General features: G+C 39.4%; 1 non-coding gene across 1 annotated transcript; it reads right to left on the minus strand.

Moving 5' to 3' along the window:
• Positions 1 to 1,273: 1,273 nt before the first annotated feature.
• LOC141699039 (small nucleolar RNA R71) lies at positions 1,274 to 1,380 on the minus strand. The gene has a single exon (XR_012565530.1). It is a non-coding gene; the product is annotated as a small nucleolar RNA R71 (small nucleolar RNA).
• Positions 1,381 to 18,944: the final 17,564 nt, after the last annotated feature.

Raw genomic sequence — 18,944 nt, forward strand, 5'->3', positions numbered from 1 at the left:
ATAGTGTGTTAATCTCTTATGAAGCGACAGTGAATCTTGAGATTTAGAACTTGCCATTCTAGCATAGGTTCATGTATTGTATGCATGATTAGTGGGTAACTCTGACCGTTTTACTTGTCCTTTGTAATCATAATGAATAACTTGCGCTAAAATCATTATGTTGTCAAATTTTGTAGACATATAGGGTCTCAATATAATTGATGCCTATTCAACTTCTATCTTAATTGTGGATGCTTGGTAGAATGGTACTTGTGCAACGAAAGTTGGCTTTTATCAGTTTCGTGTTGTTCGATTAATATCATCACCGTTACATGCTAAGGGCAATAACAGAGACTATTGAATGAAGTGGTAATGAAGTTATGATCTCATGTGTGTTTAATATTGTTAATTCAAGTTTTAATTTAAGTGTTTAATTCTCATAGTTAATAATTAGTTAATCAACCTTAAGTGTTATTATCTTGACATTGAAGAGTAATCATACATTGGTGAGTAAGTGTTATATAAATATATTTAATCAGAGTCTCTACGGGAAAGAACTGGAAATCATTCTATATTACTTGCGAACGCGTATACTTGCGTGAATTATTAGCGCATGCTTTGTTCCTAACAAGTTTTTGGCACCGCTGCCGGGGACTCGATGTTAATTTGTTTAGTTTATGTACTTGCCATCAGTGGTCATTAGGACTCATTGATTAAGACTTGTTAATTACTGTTTCCGGTTGTGTTTCAGGTACTCTAGCGAGCATTTATGCAAACACGTTCTCGGACTCGCAAGAGGACTCTAGATACGGCTGAGGAGACAGATTCAGTTCTTGACATTCCGGAAAGGACAGATTTTGAAGATTTGGATAAAGAGAGTGAAAAGAAAGAACCTGTAATAATGGGTGATCGTATAGTTCCAGCAGATCCAGCTCTTATGGACTTTTCTCGGCCTAAAATTGATAACATTTAGTCAAGCATCATTCATCCGGCTATTCAGGCCAATACTTTCGAAATCAATCCGGGCACTATTCAGATGGTGCAGAATTCTGTTTCTTTCGGAGGTGCTGCGACTGAAGATCCCAATATGCACATCGGGAATTTTGTCGAAATCTACAGTATTTTCAAATATAATGGTGTTACTGATGAGGCTATCAAGCTGAGGCGTTTCCCATTCTCTCTGAGGGATAAAGCTAAGGATTGGTTACATTCTTTACCAGCTGGGTCCATCACTACTTGGGAAGATTTTGCGCAAAAGTTTCTGGTGAAGTTCTATCCAATGGCTAAAACTGCAGCTATGAGGAGTGCTCTTACTCAATTTGCGCAACAACCAACGGAATCTATGTGTGAAGCTTGGGAGCGCTATAAGGAGATGTTGAGAAAGTTTCCACATCATGGAATGTCTGACTGGATGGTGATCACTAGGTTCTACAATGGTTTGGGGGCCCAATCTCGGCCCATGCTCGATGCAACTTCTGGAGGCGTCTTTTGGGCCAAAAGCTATACTGAGGCCTATAATCTCATTGAAACTATGGCTGCAAATGAGTATCAAAACCCAACTCAAAGGATGATGCCTGGGAAGGTAGCAGGTATTCTGGAAGTTGATACAGCTACAGCTATCGCAGCGCAGCTCCAAGCGCTGTCTATGAAGGTCGATTCTTTACCCAAATATGGAGTCAATCAAATAGCTATTGTCTGTGAGCTTTGTATAGGCTCTAATACTACGGATCAATGTTCTCTTATTAATGAATCTGTTCAGTATGTGAATAATTATCAGTGACTGTAGCAGCCTGTGCCAACTACTTATCATCCTAATAACAGAAATCATCCCAATTTCAGCTGGAGCAACAATCAGAATGTTGTTCAGCAAACATATCAGCAAGCTATAAGTAAACAGTTCAATCCACCTAGATTCCAGCAACCTCATCAGTATGCTCAAAGGCAATCATATCCTCAACAAGGAGGTGCTGCTCCACCTTCTAGTGCTGATTTCGAGGAGCTAAAACTGTTGTACAAAAGTTAGGCTGTTTCTATCAAGACCTTGGAGAATCAAATCGGTCAAATAGCCAATGCCTTGCTCAATTGTCAACCTGGCACACTTCCCAGCGATACTGAAGTGCTAGGCAGGAAGGAAGCTAAGGAGCAAGTCAAAGCTGTCACTTTAAGGTCTGGAAAAGTTGCTAAAGCTGAAAAAGTAAAGGATGGAGAAGCTGAAGTTGTAGATGAAGAAAAAAAGCAAAAGGAGAAAGATGGGGAACCAAGGAAGATTACTGTTGAACACACTCTGCCTGAGGGTAATACAGGGGAGAAACAACTCTATCCTTCACCACCTTTTCCTAAGTGATTGCAAAAATAAAAGCTGGATAAGCAATTAAGTAAGTTTCTGGAGGTGTTCAAGAAACTTCACATCAACATACCTTTCGCTGAGGCTCTGGAGCAAATGCCTAGTTATGCAAAATTCATGAAAGATATTCTTTCAATGAAGGTGAAACTGGATGATCTTGATACCATTGCTCTAACGGAAGAGTGCAGTGCTGTGCTGCAACAAAAGTTACCTCCAAAGCTTAAGGATCCATGTAGCTTCACCATTTCTTGCAACATTGGCAAGTTGTCATTCGACAAGTGCCTTTACGATTTGGGAGCAAGCATCAATCTGATGTCGTTGTCTATCTTCAAAAAGCTGAATTTTCCTGATCCGAAGCCCACCTACATGTCTCTACAATTGGCTGATCGTTCTATTACATACCCACGAGGTATCGTGGATGATGTGTAAGTAAAGGTGGACAAGCTCATCTTTCCTGTAGACTTTATCATTCTGGATTTTGAGGAAGATAAGAAGATTCCCATAATCTTGGGAAGACCTTTCTTGGCTACAGGCCGTACCTTGATAGATGTGCAAAAAGGTGAACTTACTATGAAGGTGCAAGATCAGGATGTAACATTCAATGTAGTCAATGCGATGAAATTCCCTACAGAAGATGAGGAGTGCTTCAAGGTGGACTTGATTGATTCTGCAATTACTTCAGAACTTGATCATGGCTAAGGTCTGATGCCTTAGAAAAAGCCATATTGGGGGAATTTGACAGTGATGATGAGGAAGGCAATGAGCAGTTACAATATCTAAATGCTTCTCCTTGGAAGCGAAATCTAGACATGCTATTTGAATCTCTTGGTAATACTGATCTCAAGAATGCTGAGGGAAAGCTCAAACCAACTATTAAGGAATCACCTACTTTGGAGCTTAAACCATTGCCTGAACACTTGAGGTATGCTTTTTTAGGTGATGCATCTACTTTGCATGTTATTATTGCATCTGACCTTTCAGGTAGTGATGAGGTCAAGCTCTTGAGGATCTTGAGAGAATTTAAATCGGCCATCGGATGGACTATAATAGATATAAAAGGGATCAGCCCTTCGTACTGCATGCATAAAATTCTGCTAGAGGAAGGTAGCAAGCCGACTGTTGAGCAACAACGAAGACTTAATCCTATCATGAAAGAAGTGGTGAAGAAATAAATTCTAAAGTGGCTGGATGCAGGAATCATATATCCTATTTCTGACAGTTCTTGGGTGAGCCCCGTGCAATGTGTACCTAAGAAAGGAGGTATTACTGTGGTAGCAAATGAGAAGAACGAGCTCATCCCCACTCGAACAGTCATAGGATGGAGGGTATGCATGGACTACAGGAAGTTGAATAAAGCCACGTGGAAGGATCACTTCCCTCTTCCATTTATTGATCAGATGCTTGACAGGTTGGCTGGTCATGAGTATTATTGTCTTCTGGATGGCTATTCGGGCTAAAATCAGATTTGCATTGCACCGGAAGATCAAGAAAAGACTATTTTCACTTTTCCATTTGGCACGTTTGCTTTTCGCAGAGTTTCTTTTGGCTTATATGGTGCACCTACCACTTTTCAGAGATGCATGATGGCCATATTCTCTGATATGATTGGAAATAATGTCGAAGTGTTCATGGACGACTTCTCCGTCTTGGGAAATTCATTTGATAAATGTTTGAATAATCTCTGTTTGGTGCTAAAAAGATGTATGGAAACCAATCTAGTGCTCAATTGGGAAAAATGTCACTTCATGGTGCAACAAGGCATCATTCTTGGGCATAAGGTCACTAGCAAGGGCCTTGAGGTGGATAAAACCAAGGTGGGAGTCATTGAAAATCTTTCGCCACCCATTTCTGTTAAGGGAATCCATAGTTTTCTTGGTCATGCGGGTTTTTATCGGCGTTTAATCAAGGACTTCTCTAAGATATCTAAGTCGTTGTGCAACTTGCTCGAGAAAGACGCGTCGTTCAAATTTGATGATGAATGTTTGGCAGCATTCGAGAATCTCAAGAAGAGTTTAATAAATGCACCAGTTATTACGACACCTGATTGGAGAGAACCTTTTGAGATGATGTGTGATGCAAGTGATTATGCAGTGGGAGCAGTTCTTGGGCAGCGTAAGAATAATATCTTTCATGTGGTCTACTCTGCTAGTAAGACGCTAAATGGAGCTCAAATGAACTACACCACTACTGAGAAGGAGCTCTTGGCCATAGTTTTTGGTTTCAAAAAATTTTGATTTTATCTACTTGGGACAAATGTGACAATGTTCACTGATCATGCTGCCATTCACTATCTGGTCTCAAAGAAGGATTCGAAGCCTAGACTTATTCGTTGGGTGCTCTTGCTACAGGAATTTGAGTTGGAGATCAAGGATCGAAAAGGTACTGAAAATCAAGTAGCTGACCATCTCTCTATATTGGAGAATCCCGATTCTACTTCACATGATAAGACATTGATCAACAAATCTTTTTCGGATGAGCAGTTATTCGCAGTTCAAGAGGAAGAGCCATGGTTCGCAGATATTGTGAACTATCTTGTCAGCAATATAATGCCTCCTAATATGAATGCGGCTCAAAAGAAGAAGTTTCTGCATGAGGTGAAGTGGTACATGTGGGATGAACCATATTTGTTTAGACAAGGAGCTGACCAGATCATCAGGAGATGTAACCCATTCTGTGAGACGGAGGGGATATTACGAGACTATCATTCCAAAGTTTATGGTGGACATTATATTGGTGAAAAGACATCAGCTCGAATTCTTCAAGCATGTTTTTTCTGGCCCACGTTGTTTAAGGATGCACATCAGTTCGTTTTAAGGTGTGATCGTTGCCAAAGAGTTGGGAATCTTACTAGAAAGGATGAGATGCCTTTAAATGTGATGCTTGAAGTTGAGGTCTTCGATGTTTGGGGAATCAATTTCATGGGACCATTTATCTCGTCCTGCAATAATCAGTACATCTTACTGGTAGTCGATTATGTCTCGAAATGGGTAGAAGTCAAGGCTCTACCGATGAATAATACAAAGGTAGTGTTGAGTTTTCTTCATAAGCAGGTATTCACAAGGTTTGGAACGCCACGAGTTATCATAAGTGATGAGGGGTCGCATTTCGGCAATCGTAAGTTCACTTCTATAATGCAACGCTACAATGTGAATCATCGCATTGCTACTGCCTATCATCCGCAAACTAATGGTCAAGCTGAAGTGTCTAATAGAGAGATCAAGCACATTCTAGAGAAATTTGTCTGTCCGTCTAGGAAAGATTGGTCTTTAAAGCTCGATGAAGCTGTTTGGGCTTATAGAACAACATACAAGACTCCACTTGGGATGTCCCCGTTTCAACTTGTCTATGGTAAGGGATGTCATTTACCTGTGGAGCTTGTGTATAAGGCTTATTGGGCATTGAAGAAGTTAAACCTTGATCTAGATGCAGCTGGGAAGAAGCGAATGCTTTAGTTAAATGAACTTGATGAATTTCGACTTCAAGCATACAAAAACAACAAGATGTACAAGGAAAAAGTAAAAAGGTGCCACGACAGGAAGCTATCTCCTAAGTCATATGTACCGGGGCAACAAGTTCTTCTATTCAACTCTCGTCTCTGACTTTTTCCTGGAAAGTTAAAATCAAGGTGGTCTGGACCATTTATCGTCAAAGTTGTGTTTCCACATGGAGCGGTGGAGATTTTTGAGAATGATCCGGGCCAAACATTCAAAGTAAATGGTCAGAGATTGAAGCACTGTTATGGGGATACGGAAAACCGAGAAGTGGTTAGTGCCATTTTATTGTCAACTTGATCGAACTACTCTACGTCAAGCTAATGACGTAAAAGAAGCGCTTCTTGGGAGGCAACCCAAAATATGAGACCATAAGAACCCTTAGAATTTAGTACTCTATCCAGAAACCCAAAAAAAACAGAAAAAGCTGGTTGAACAAATATTTTTTCCAGGGACCTTGCAGGCGCCCGCCTGCAGGTTCCAGGCGGCCGCTTGCTGGGAGGCGCCCGCCTGCTGGTTCTAGGCGACCGCCTGCGGACCTGAGTTTGGAAAATTCGGTTTTTCAGCTTATAAAAAAAATAGAAAAAAAAAACACAAAAACACAATCATGGCAGTACAAACCCCATTACCCATGATTTTCTTCCTACAAATTAGCCACAACCCCACTCCTAATCTAATTCTAACCTTAATCCTACCCTATATATACACACAACCTCTCTATACACATCTATTATACTTTCAACTTACGAACTCTCTCCTATACACAAAACTCAACTTTACAACTCTTATTCTCAATTTCAATGGCCCCAAAGAGATCTCGAACTATAGATAGCAGCAGCACTATGCTGATTCTTTAAGGGGTACTGCTGCGAGGTCCCGATTGGTGGATAGGGCTGTTGAGGAGGAGTATGCTAGGCTTCTGACTAAGCCGATTTTGAAGTAGAGGGGGTTTTTTCCATTGAGAAGGGATTATGAGTTATTGCCGATGATTGCAGAGAAGAGTTGGATGACTTTTTGCGAGTCACCTGAGGCAATCCTGATGAGTGTTGTTCGCGAGTTCTATGCGAATACCAAGGCCGACAAGAATGGGTATTCTGTTGTTCGTGGGCTTACTGTTGATTATCAGCCTGCGGCGATTCGCCGTGTTATTGGGCAGCGATAAAGGAAGCCCCATGAGGAGAATTGGAATGAGAAGACCCCTGAGGATTTTGACTCGGATTTGATTATTGCTGCTCTTTGTCAGCCGGGCACGGTATGGAAGTTTAAGACGGGATCCAACAAGTATCGTTCTTTCCCGGCTGTAGCGATGAATAGGTATGCCCGTGCACGAAATGCCTTTATTTGTGCTAATATTTTGCCTTCTTCGCATGCACATGAGGTTACAGTTGAGAGAGCCAGGTTGTTGTGGGGGATTTTGAATGAGGAGTATTATGTGGACCTTGGCGAGTTAATCTACCAAGGGATTTTGAAGTTTTTGAGGGGGAAGTTATATTATAACATCCCGTATGCCTCTATTGTCATAAAGCTGTGCAAGGCAGTTGGATTCCACTGGCCTTCTTTTGAGCAGCTGCAGATGCCGACCGCTTCTATTGATTCATCGATGCTGAATGTGATGCAGGAGTGGATGGGTGGAGAGCCTGAGGAGCATGGTTTGGGATATCATCTCCCAGGAGGACGTCCAGCAGCTGGTGCTACGATGGCTAGGCCCAGTCAGGCTCAGGGGGAGGCAGGTACTTGCAGAGGCCAGGGAGGAGATGCTTCGGGGATGGCTGATGTCCAATACAGGACTCTTTCCAGGAGGATGAATGCGATGTATGAGTCGCAGAGTAGGTTTGCGCAGGAGCTCACCCTAGCGCTTGGGAATCTTTTAGAGGCCTTGGAGCTGACATCCAGTGGCCCGTTTTTGGTGAGGAATCTGCTTATTCGCCTCCTGACACTCCACCCTCTGAGGGTGATGATGATGATGATGATTTCCCTAGGGGAAGTGAAGATTTTAAGTTTGGGGGTGGTAGTTAAGGAACATATTTGTGTGTGTGTCATATAGTTGCATTTTCATGTAGTTTAGCTCATATAGTTGCATATTATATCATATAGTTTTTTTTAGTTTTATCATGTCATATAGCTCATGCATATACCATGATCCCTTTTGTGTTGCTTTATTGATTGATATGTGATATTGATGTGAGTGTAGTGATAACGTAAGAGTGACGTTGAATCTTGTTAGGATGGCATGCATGCTAGAAATACTTGTAATTTCACTAAGTCTGAAAGTATGCGTAAGGACTAGATTGTTGTCATGGTTTGATGGTTTTTGAGGTTAATCTATTGCTTATACTTAGAATATATGATAGGCTCTTAATGATAAAAGGCATGAAAAGATAAAATTTGAGTAAAAATTGGAATTCTTTGCTAGTTGTGGCTAGGCGTCAAATGGCTAGTAGCCGGCTCGTATTGTATGCGAGTAGTCTAGGGTTGAGCAAGATGGAGCGAAACGCACGTGCTCAGAAATTTAGAAAAAAAGAGAAAAAAGAATAAAAAAAAGAGAAAAAAGAAAAAAATTGGTTTAATGCTGATCACGAGTGAGCTCTTTGGTATTCGAGTTATTAAGTTCTTAGGGGACTTTGTGCCTAGTGACCTAAAGCTTTTATAGTCTGGGATCCGCTAACCTAACGCTCGCTAAATGGGTACCATTGCATAAGTCTTTTGTGGACCTCACTCATTGCATGATCAAATAAGCATTTATTTGTTGTGTTGAATAAAAGCATGATTCTGTAATAAGCTCTAGTGATCTTGAAGTGTTATAAGTCATTTTGTATCTAGAATATATTCTTCGTATAATCTTGTGATTGCCTTGAGGATAATTGAGTTATAATAATTGATCCAATTTCGAAGCATATCTGTTAAGCATTCGCACACACCACGTTTCTAGTTGTATGATAGCTTGCGTGATTTGATTGATCTTTAGTCGCCCAATTGCATTTGTTGAGATGTCATGTGTTGGTTGGTTTAGTCATCGCGATGGAGATCGCTGCATTCATGTAGTTTGCATTCATGTATGTTTTTATTTTGTTTTTGAGTCTGTGACGCTTGAGGACAAACATCAATTTAAGTTTGGGGGTGTGATAAGTGGCATTTTATACCACTTAGAACGTCTTGTAATGGCTTGAATTGGTGTCTTGAAATCAAGTATTTTGTGTATTTGATGCGTTTTTCTAGTGTTTTTGCATTTCAGGGTATAACTTGCGTAATTAGGGGGATTTCATCATAATAAGCCTGGGGAAGTACTTGGAACCAGTTGTGGGGAATTATGCGAAGAAATCAGCAAAATCAGAAGTAAGAAGTGGAATTTTCCAGAAGGTGTGCAGGACACCGCCTGGAGACTGCAGGCGACCGCCTGGAGAGCAGGCGCCCGCGTGGGATTGGAGGCGGCCGCCTGGGGTCGGATTTTCAGATTCTGGATTTTCTAATTTGAGTTCTATTGGGCTTCTGCAACTGTTGTTTCTTGTGGACTCTTATATAAGTAATCTTGGGAGACGTTTTCACAACAACAAGTAACAAGCAAGGAGAAAGTAACAAGGAGAGAAGATTAAGAAGACCGTGTTAGCACGCAAACAACGAAGAAGAGGAAGCATACGATTATCTTGTGATTCTTTTAATTCGTTGTAACAGTGGATGCTAGTTTTCTTTACTTTGAACCTTAATACTCTTGTGACGTACTCTGTTTTTATTAAGTATTTTTATTAGTTTATATCGTTATGTTATTATCATGTTTTCATATGAACCCATGGTGATGATGAGTTCTATCATGGGCTAATGGTGATCATGGGGTCGTAGCGGATTTACTCTGGATTTCTTTAGTTAATTGTTTAATACCTTGATTGTATGATATCTAACATAGGTTGTGCTTATTCGTCTAATGTATGTTATGAACATATAAGATAGCATGTTAATCTCTTGTGAAGCGACAGTGAATCTTGAGATTTAGAACTTGCCATGCTAGTATAGGTTCATGTATTGTATGCATGATTAGTGGGTAACTCTAACCGTTTTACTTGCCCTGTGTAATCATAATGAATAACTTACGCTTAAATCATTATGTTGTCAAATTCTGTAGACATATAGGGTCTCAATATAATTGATGCCTATTCAACTTCTATCTTAATTGTGGATGCTTGGTAGAATGGTACTTGTGCAACGAAAGTTGGCTTTTATCAGTTTCGTGTTGTTCGATTAATATCATCACCGTTACATGCTAAGGGTAATAACAAAGATGATTGAATGAAGTAGTAATGAAGTTATGATCTCATGTGTGTTTAATATTGTTAATTCAAGTGTTAATTTAAGTATTTAATTCTCATAGTTAATAATTAGTTAATCAACCTTAAGTGTTATTGTCTTGACATTGAAGAGTAATCATACATTGGTGAGTAAATGTTAATTAAATATAATTAATCAGAGTCTCTGTGGGAACGAACTAGAAATCATTCTATATTACTTGGGAACGCGTATACTTGCGTGCTAAGTGCCTAACAAGGAACTTCAAGTTCAAAAACCCGTATACTATATAGCAAAATTTTGCATGGAGCTGAGTTGAATTATTCAACTATTGAGAAGTTTGCTTTAGCCTTGGTAATGGCTTCAAGAAAGTTGTGTCCTTACTTTCAGGCTTATCAAGTTGAGGTACTAACAAATCAGCTCTTGAGAAATATTATTCATAGTTCCAAGGCTAGTGGGAGGCTGATTAAGTGGGCAATAGAGTTGGGAGAATTTGACATCAAGTACAAGCCACGAACGGAAATAAAAGCCCAGGCATTGGCTGACTTCGTGGTGGAATGTACCATACCCAACCAAGAAGTCGGGGGGCAGGAAGACACTATACCTCAAGACACTGAAGTTGATAAAGGAGGCAAAGAAAAGGACATTAAGGAGAAGGAATATTGGGTTCTCTATTTTGATGGAGCATCAAAAACAAATTCAAACTGGTTGGAAGCCAAATGACGTGACTGAAGCACGGAAGTTGGTTGTTCGAGCACTAAGATACTCCTTGATCGATGGGATTTTGTACAAAAGATCTTATGTGGTTCCTTACTTAAGATGTCTCAGGCCCGATGAGGCACGTTTGGCTCTTGAGGAGGTACACGAAGGTATCTGTGGGCAACACTTGGGGGCAGAGCGCTGGCTCATAAGATAACCCGTTTAGGCTTCTATTGGCCAGAGATGATGGCTGATGCCAAAGAGTATGTGAAGAAGTGTGATCGTTGTCAGAAATATGCACCTGTTGTTCGACAACCCGCCGAGATGTTGACTTCCATCAACTCTCCTATCCCCTTTTCCATGTGGGGAATGGATATACTTGGGCCTTTCCCCATGGCCATGACACAAAGGAAGTTCCTGATTATAGCCATTGGTTATTTTACTAAATGGATTGAATCCAAGCCTTTGGCCAAGATCATAACTAAGTAGGTTGCACAATTCCTGTGGGAAAACATCATGTGCCGATATGGAATTCCCCGTATCCTAGTTACCGATAATGGAACACAGTTCAACAATAAGGAATTAAAGAAGTATTATGAGGAGAATGAAATTTAGTTGTGGTTTACCTCCGTGGCTCACCCGCAAGCCAATGGACAAGCGCAAGTGGCAAATCGAATAATCCTGGATGGACGAAAGAAGAGGATCGAGAAGTCGAGGAATAATTGGGTTGATGAAATACTCCCAATACTATGGGCCTATAGGACGACCTGTAGAGTCATGACTGGAGCAACTCCCTTCATGTTAGCATATAGGGCAGAAGCGGTTATTCTTTTAAAGATATCACATTCGTCTCCCAGAATTCAAGCTTTTGATGCTGAGGAAAATGAGGAAGGGAAAAGATTAGCCCTGGATCTAATTGATGAAGTACGAGATGAGGCACATGTGAAGATAGTGAAATATCATAAAAAGGCTTCGTTCTACTACAACCTAAGGGTTAAAGAAAGATTCTTCAAGCAAGGTGACTTGGTTATGAGGAAGATGGAAGCTTCCGGTGTTAGGCGGAAAGGAAAACTTGCCCCAAATTGGGAAGGTCCATACAAGGTCAAAAATGTTCAAGGAAGAGGAACCTACAAGTTGGAGACTATGGATGGTTTTGAAGTCCCGAGAACTTGGCATGTACAATACCTGAAGATTTACTATATGTAAGATGGTTGAGCACGAATCTCACTTGTCAAGATGACGAGTAGGTTGAAAAGCACCTTGAAGCTTTGCTTCCTTAGGATTACATGTTTTAGTTTTATTCTTTAAAGTTTGAGATTTATTAAGACTTGTGTAAGGGATGAATCCCAACAGTTTATAAAATTCAGAAAGTTTCTGAAATATGTTTAGAAATCCCTATGGCATGGCAAGAAACTAAGTGCATGAGATAAAAGCATAAACTTTGATAAATAAGACTGCTTCAAATAAGCAATACAAAGACTGATAAATAAAGTCTCAAAGACAAAGTAAAATAAATAAGCCATGCAGGGCTAGAAAAGCTCTAAGGGGTAGAAGTGCCCTCGACATCCATATCATCGTCTCCGCCACTCTCGCTGGATGTCTCAGTGGTCCCGAAGGAAGAAGACCTATGATCATCTGCACAAGGCCTAGAAGATGACTCAGGAGGAGGAAGAAGTGGGTCCTGAGGGGTACGATCCGAGACGACCACTCGGGTGCGAAACCTTTGTAGTAAGGCCTCGTCATCAGGGCAGATATAGTCCGCTGGGTTAATATCGGGACAAGCTTCGTTCACGGTTCCAAGGGTCGTGTCCTAGCTAGTCCTAAAAAACCCAGGGAATACCGAGTCGTCCCTCACCCTCATAGATTGAGTGAACTCCTTCGAGTCCAAATAGATGTCGAACTCCTTGTCCTTCTCAGCCCTCAGCACAACCAGCTCAGCATTCGAATCTCCCAGCTCCTCCTCCTTACGCTTCAACTTTCTCTCCAAAGAAGCGTACTTCCTCTGCTGCTTCCTGACGGCATTGTTAGCCTTGTTCGAGGCCCTCTTCCACGATTTAGATTGCCTTACAGTGGCTTGGAAGTAGGCGTTAGACTGTAACGAAACAATAAACAAAGATATAAGGCAAGTGAATGCTACAAGTAAAAGGAGAGTAAAATTTTAAGAAAGGGTCATACCAAGGCCAAGGACTGAGCACCCATGAGCTTTATCCCCTCCAAGTATGGGGCAGCCACAACATTAGTGAAGTCCTTGGGGGTTACACCGTGGTAGGACCAATCCCAGGCATGCTTTGTGGATCCAACCACGGTATCCCCTCGATGAAATATCCAAAGAGGCTGGAAAGCACCAGTGGCAGCAGAGACAGGAGCAGCAGCAGAGATAGGAGAATTTGGGGCTTCAGTTACCTCAGAAGGAGCCTCTACCATAGGCTCCTTGTGCTTCCTTAAGAAGCTAGACTTTGTATCCTTCCCCTGGGTGTCCAGTCCCGCAAGCCGAGCCTTCTTCGTCCTCACAGTTTCTTCAATGACATGCACGTTATCCTCATTGATTTCCTTAGCAGTTGCAAAAATAAAAGAAAAACAAAAAATAAGTGGTGTCAATAATGTATGGAAGAAAGTAAAAACAAGAAGGGAAGAAAAATACCCTGAGGAGAAACTAAGGAGAGCCCCACTTGCATAAGGGAAAACTCCTCTAAAAGAGTCCAGCTAGGAGTGGCACCATAATCCCGAATGAGATCAGTATAAATGATAGTCTCCTTGGGGGTTATGTGAATGGATTTGAGGCTACCATTGCTAACCTTCCCGAAGAAAGATCTGAAGAGGGTGCCCCAGTCCCCATTCTCCCACCTTAACCCGATAAAACTACTCCTCCAATGTTGATTATTGTCGGGAATGGAAGCACTATTAAAAATGTGTTTACACTTGGGCATTTTCTTAATGTAGACCCAACCACAGATACTTTGAGAACTATTATAACACTGGAAGATATTCCTAAAGACCGCTACTAACAAAGGAAAACCTCCCCTAAGATAGGAGACCATGAAGCATAAAATGTTCCTCCAAGCATTTGGAGGAAGCTGATAGGGGTTGATTTGCAAGTTTGCTAGCAAGTGGGGGATAAAGTCGTGGAAAGGAAACCTAAGCCCAACATTAAGGGCATCTGTGTAAATAAAAAGAGTGTCTGGTTTCCAGTGGCAAGTACGATCACCACCACTAACAGGATTTAGCCTAAGGGGAGGACGAACGTTATAAAGTGCGTTCATTTTATCAAAATCTATATTGTGCCAGGTGTTACAATAATCAAACGAATCAAGATGTGCATTAGATGGATACTCATCCCATCTAGTGTTAATCATATCCAGTAATGACATGTAAGAAGAGCGGATTTCACTACTAGAAATAGTAGAATAGACATCGCCTCAAAGATATCGGTTGTTTTTGGCACCGATATAAAAGTTGTTTTAGACATCGGTTTTCAGCAACCGATGTCTTTTAGTTTTATAAACATCATTTTTTTAGCTGAACCAATGTTATATGTCTCTTTTAAAAAAATTAATCAGCGCGCCTTTCCCGTTTTCCCCCTAATCAAATATTTCATTCCCTCCATGTTTCCCCCCTCTATTTTTTGCCTTAGCCAAATTCTCCCCCCTCTTTTCACACACATTTTCCCCCTCTTTTCAATTAAAAATAAAACATAAAACATTAAAAACAAAAAACAAAAAACAAAAACAAAAAAATCAAAAACATCTCTCTTCACTTTATCCTCTCTCTAAAGAACACCCATAACACCTCTTTTCTCTCGAATCTCGATTACGCTCTCTCTCTCTCTCTTCATTCTCTCCTCTCTCTGAAGAACACCCACAGTAATTTCATCAATCTCTACCGAGTTTCGCTCCCCTAATCTGCATCATAATTTTTATCTGATTCCGTCCGTTCACTTCTCTCGCCGGAATTTCATTTCAATGTTCATTTGGATTTTCTTGCTGGCGTATCCCAACTAGACATCGCAACGATATTGTCCATCTCTACTCTTTTGTAATTACAATCTCTCGCTTATATTAATGTTTATATGTTTGTGCGTGCGTGTATTTGATTTCGATATTGTTGATTTTGCAAGTTTTTCGTGATGTTGATGGCGAATAAGAAAGTAATATAAAGGAAAAGAGCCTCTGGATCTGTATTTGCTGTTGCGATTCTTGTATCGTTTTCGATATTAGCTCCATTGCTGTTCTTCGTAGGACGGGGACTCTACATTATTACTTCTACTACTTCATTGGTTAGTCTATTTGCAATTATGTATATGTTGTATTTGTGTATAAATTCGACGAAAGAAGAAATTTCAGAATTTCTTGGGATAGAGATGATTTAGGGGTTTTAAAACCGAGGTTTTTGATTATTTGGGTGAATATCGAATTACTTGATTCGGTGACTTATTCCCGCTTATTTTTTAATTTATGAAGGCTAGTCAAATGCTACACTCTAATTACGACTAAAATGTTTGACTAGTGTTAGTAGTTTTTTTAAAGAATTTACTTGTTTTCAGATGAATTTAGTTGGAAGGAAGTGAGCTTGTGTGGTTAGAAAGAGTAATGTGTTAACTTTGGTTGTTATAGGATGCTTCTTCAGTGATTAGAAAGAAGCTGGAGAATTTGTGTATTTGGCTAGTCAGCAGAGGATGAAAAGCCAGTTGCATGTCACCAACGTATATTCCATTGGACCAGTCAGATCCGGTAGTAGATTTGGGGGGGGGGGCTGGGGGATTGCAGAGGGATTAATAAATTTGTAGAACATGATCAGTTCAACATGTGCAACTATGTACTATTTAGTTGTCATGATATCAGAGTGAGGCGTCACAAAATAGAAGGAAAGCATTTTTTGCTGATCTATATAATCTTTATAGACTTTCAGTGGCTTCTGGAAGAATCTTATTTCAAGAAATGATTGAAAATATACTTATATAAGACACCTGTTAACTAATTCCTTATTTCAGTAATAAATAATGAACTTTACAGAATCATTTATGGTGAATTTTTTAATTACATTACTTACTCGCGGTGGTTGAACGTCTTTATAAAGTTAATTTCTTTAATAGATAGGTTGCTAGCCAAGAGACATATGGAACCTTGGGTGCTATTGTGAACCAGGTTGGTTTTCTAACCAATCGGCATGTAGCAGTTGACCTGGATTACCCTAACTAGAAAATGTTTCATCCTTTGCCACCAAGCCTTGGACCTGGGGTTTATCTGGGTGCTGTTGAGAGAGCAACATCTTTCATAACAGATGATATCTGGTATGGCATTTTTGCTGGAACAAACCGAGGTACTTAATCTCAAGTCACATATGTATTAGTCGTAGCAACTGTATATTCTAGTATACTACTGCACAGTTGGAATATAAGATTGCTCAAAAGACAAATGTTGTTAGGCTGGTACTCATGGAAATTGACCTCTACATTTCTCACTGAAACAAGTTTGTTGAAAATATGGGTTTTGAATTAAGATTGTGGAAGATGGCACTACAGTTTTCTCTATTTAGCATGTGTTTTTTCAGTTACTCAAAAGTAGAGCATATTGGTGCACAACCTTATACCTAAACTAAATCATAATCTTCCTTCTTCTGTCCAGAAATTTACTTTCCAAGTAGCTGATTAGTTATTATTGTTTTTTGACTCGATCATCTTTACTAATTATTCTAAAGCAAGTTTGTGTTGCTAAGTTCTCTTGCACTGCTGCTTCTGAATGATATATAATTACGTTATTGATTCTGCAACTAGAGAATTGGATAAGTGGAGTTGATTTAGGCCGCCTTCTTGATCTCCTAGAATTTGATTTTATAACAACTAGAAAAGGTCTTCAAGGTTTGTACATCTAATCTAAATAACACGTGTTTCTAAATTTGTTAACCCGAGAGAAGTCTATACATTGTGGAAATATCACTTACATTGTGGATAAACTTGATTTTTCTTTGGTACTGGGACATGAAGGTAGCATGTTGCTTTTATACAACCATATCTTCTTCTTCTTCTTCATCTATTTTTTACATGTACCATATCTCCTTTCTTGGTTTTATTATTTATTTTTGATCTTCTTTAGAAAAGAATAGCCTAACATTTATATTGATTCCATCTCAGATCCAACAAGTTATAATGGACATTTGCTCGAAACATTTAACAAACTTTAAAAGCACTTGCGTGAGCTCAATGACATTCCTTTAACGATATCTAGTGTGCATCCTTTTAACCCATGTATTTTTTTTGTTAAATATGCAAATTTGTGGGACAAATTGCATCTTATATCTTTTTATCAAGACCCAAAGTTTGTGTTGTGTACAATAATTTCAAGGACCGAGTCTACTGTAAAGTTTTTGTGCATATAAATTTTGAGAAATGTTCTCCCCTAATATCTATAAGACTATACAATCGAGATGATTGTCGTGGAATATATAAAAGCCAGATTATTCAACTCACATTTTTTTGATTTGGTTTACTTGGAAGTGAGAACACATATTAAATTGATGTTATATGGTCGTGGATTAAACAATTGACATTTTACGTACATTGTTGACACCACTACCAAGTTTTTGTAAATTGACTACAGGAAGAAAATGCTTTTCGCTATGAGCATGTAAGCTCATAATCAAGGCCATATTGTAATAACCCCAATTTTTTTGGAAATTTTTGAAACCCTTATGAATAGTGTTTTGCTGAATGAGAAAACTTTTCATGCCACACTATGTAGGGGTTCTGTTATTGGTCTTCTGGGATATTATTAGTACTCTCTGTGGTATATAAGTGTATGTAAAGATCGTCAGAATCCAATTCCGAACACTTTGATTTTTCCCGGAAATCCACTAGATACGGAAAGAATTGAGTATAAGGTAACAGGATAAAAATGATTTAAATTAAAGGATTATAAGAGAGGATCATAAAAGGAATATAATGTATTGAGAAAGGTTAAGGAAACCCAAGTAATAAGATCCCGGGTATGATCTCTCAAACGATAAACGAAAACGAAAGTTAAGTGAACCGTATAACAGATCAGCGGTCATTAAGCAAACAATTAGGAAGTTAATCAAAGAGATTAGAGGGGATGATGTCATCCAACCAATGGGAAGAGGACAAGGAGGGAAGGATGACACCACAAGATGACATAAGCATGACATAGGAGGGAAGGAAGTGTGGTTGAATTATAACCACACAAAATCAAGGTTAATTAGGTAATTAACCAAAAACAAAACAAATCAATAATCAACCAACCAAGCCAAACATTTCATTTTCACCAAAAAAAACACAAACTTTTCATTTCCTTCTTCCTAGCTCTCGGCTTTTGCCATTTTCAAAGGAAAGAAAAATCCAAAACCAAGATCCAAGCTTTGTTAAATCATGAGGTAATTATCTAAGGTTCCTTATACATAGATATAGCTATCCCATGAGTTTAAGCTTCTAATTCCTTCACAATCTCTTCCAATAAATCATGGAAGAAGATGGTGAATAGTGTTTTTCAAGAACTAAAATTTTTGTTCTTGAAGTTTTGTTTAGTTTAAGCTTGGATAAGGACTTTAAGGGTGATTCCAAGCCATTCTCTTGATTCTCCACTCTCCAAGGAAGGTATAAACTCCAAAACCTAGCTTTAGTTTTGAGTAATTAGGAATGAAAATGATTGATATAGCATATGTGAAGCATGATGCTTGATTGTTTAAAGTTTGGTTGAGTTTGTAGAGATTAGTTGATTTTATGATATTTTTGGGGTTGTAAATCTTGATAATTAGTTAAGGAACCTAAGTAAAGCTTTTAGTTCATGTGGGGAATAAGTATAAATTGTTAATGTGGAGTTGTTGGGGCTGTTATGATGTAGGATAGATGGAGTTTTGATTGGGTTGTGAATTGGGATTGATTGGTGGTTGTTTTGGAATGGTTTAAATTTGGGAAATCGCGTAAACATAGCCCTCGTAATGCCCGATTTACCGTAGACTGTTTTTGTTCTTAACATCAGAACCCTTTAAATCACTGTTAGGTTTTGACCATTGCCATATTTAGATAGTTCATGTCACGAGCTTCGTTTTGATATGTGGTTCGTTTGATTCCGATGAACGGTTTAGGAGAAACGACCGTTTTAAGTAACGACGTTTCGCGAACGAACCCTTACCCCTCGCCTTACTTT

Source organism: Apium graveolens, chromosome 11 (genome assembly GCF_009905375.1).
Source record: "Apium graveolens cultivar Ventura chromosome 11, ASM990537v1, whole genome shotgun sequence".
NCBI classification, from domain to species: Eukaryota; Viridiplantae; Streptophyta; class Magnoliopsida; order Apiales; family Apiaceae; genus Apium; species Apium graveolens.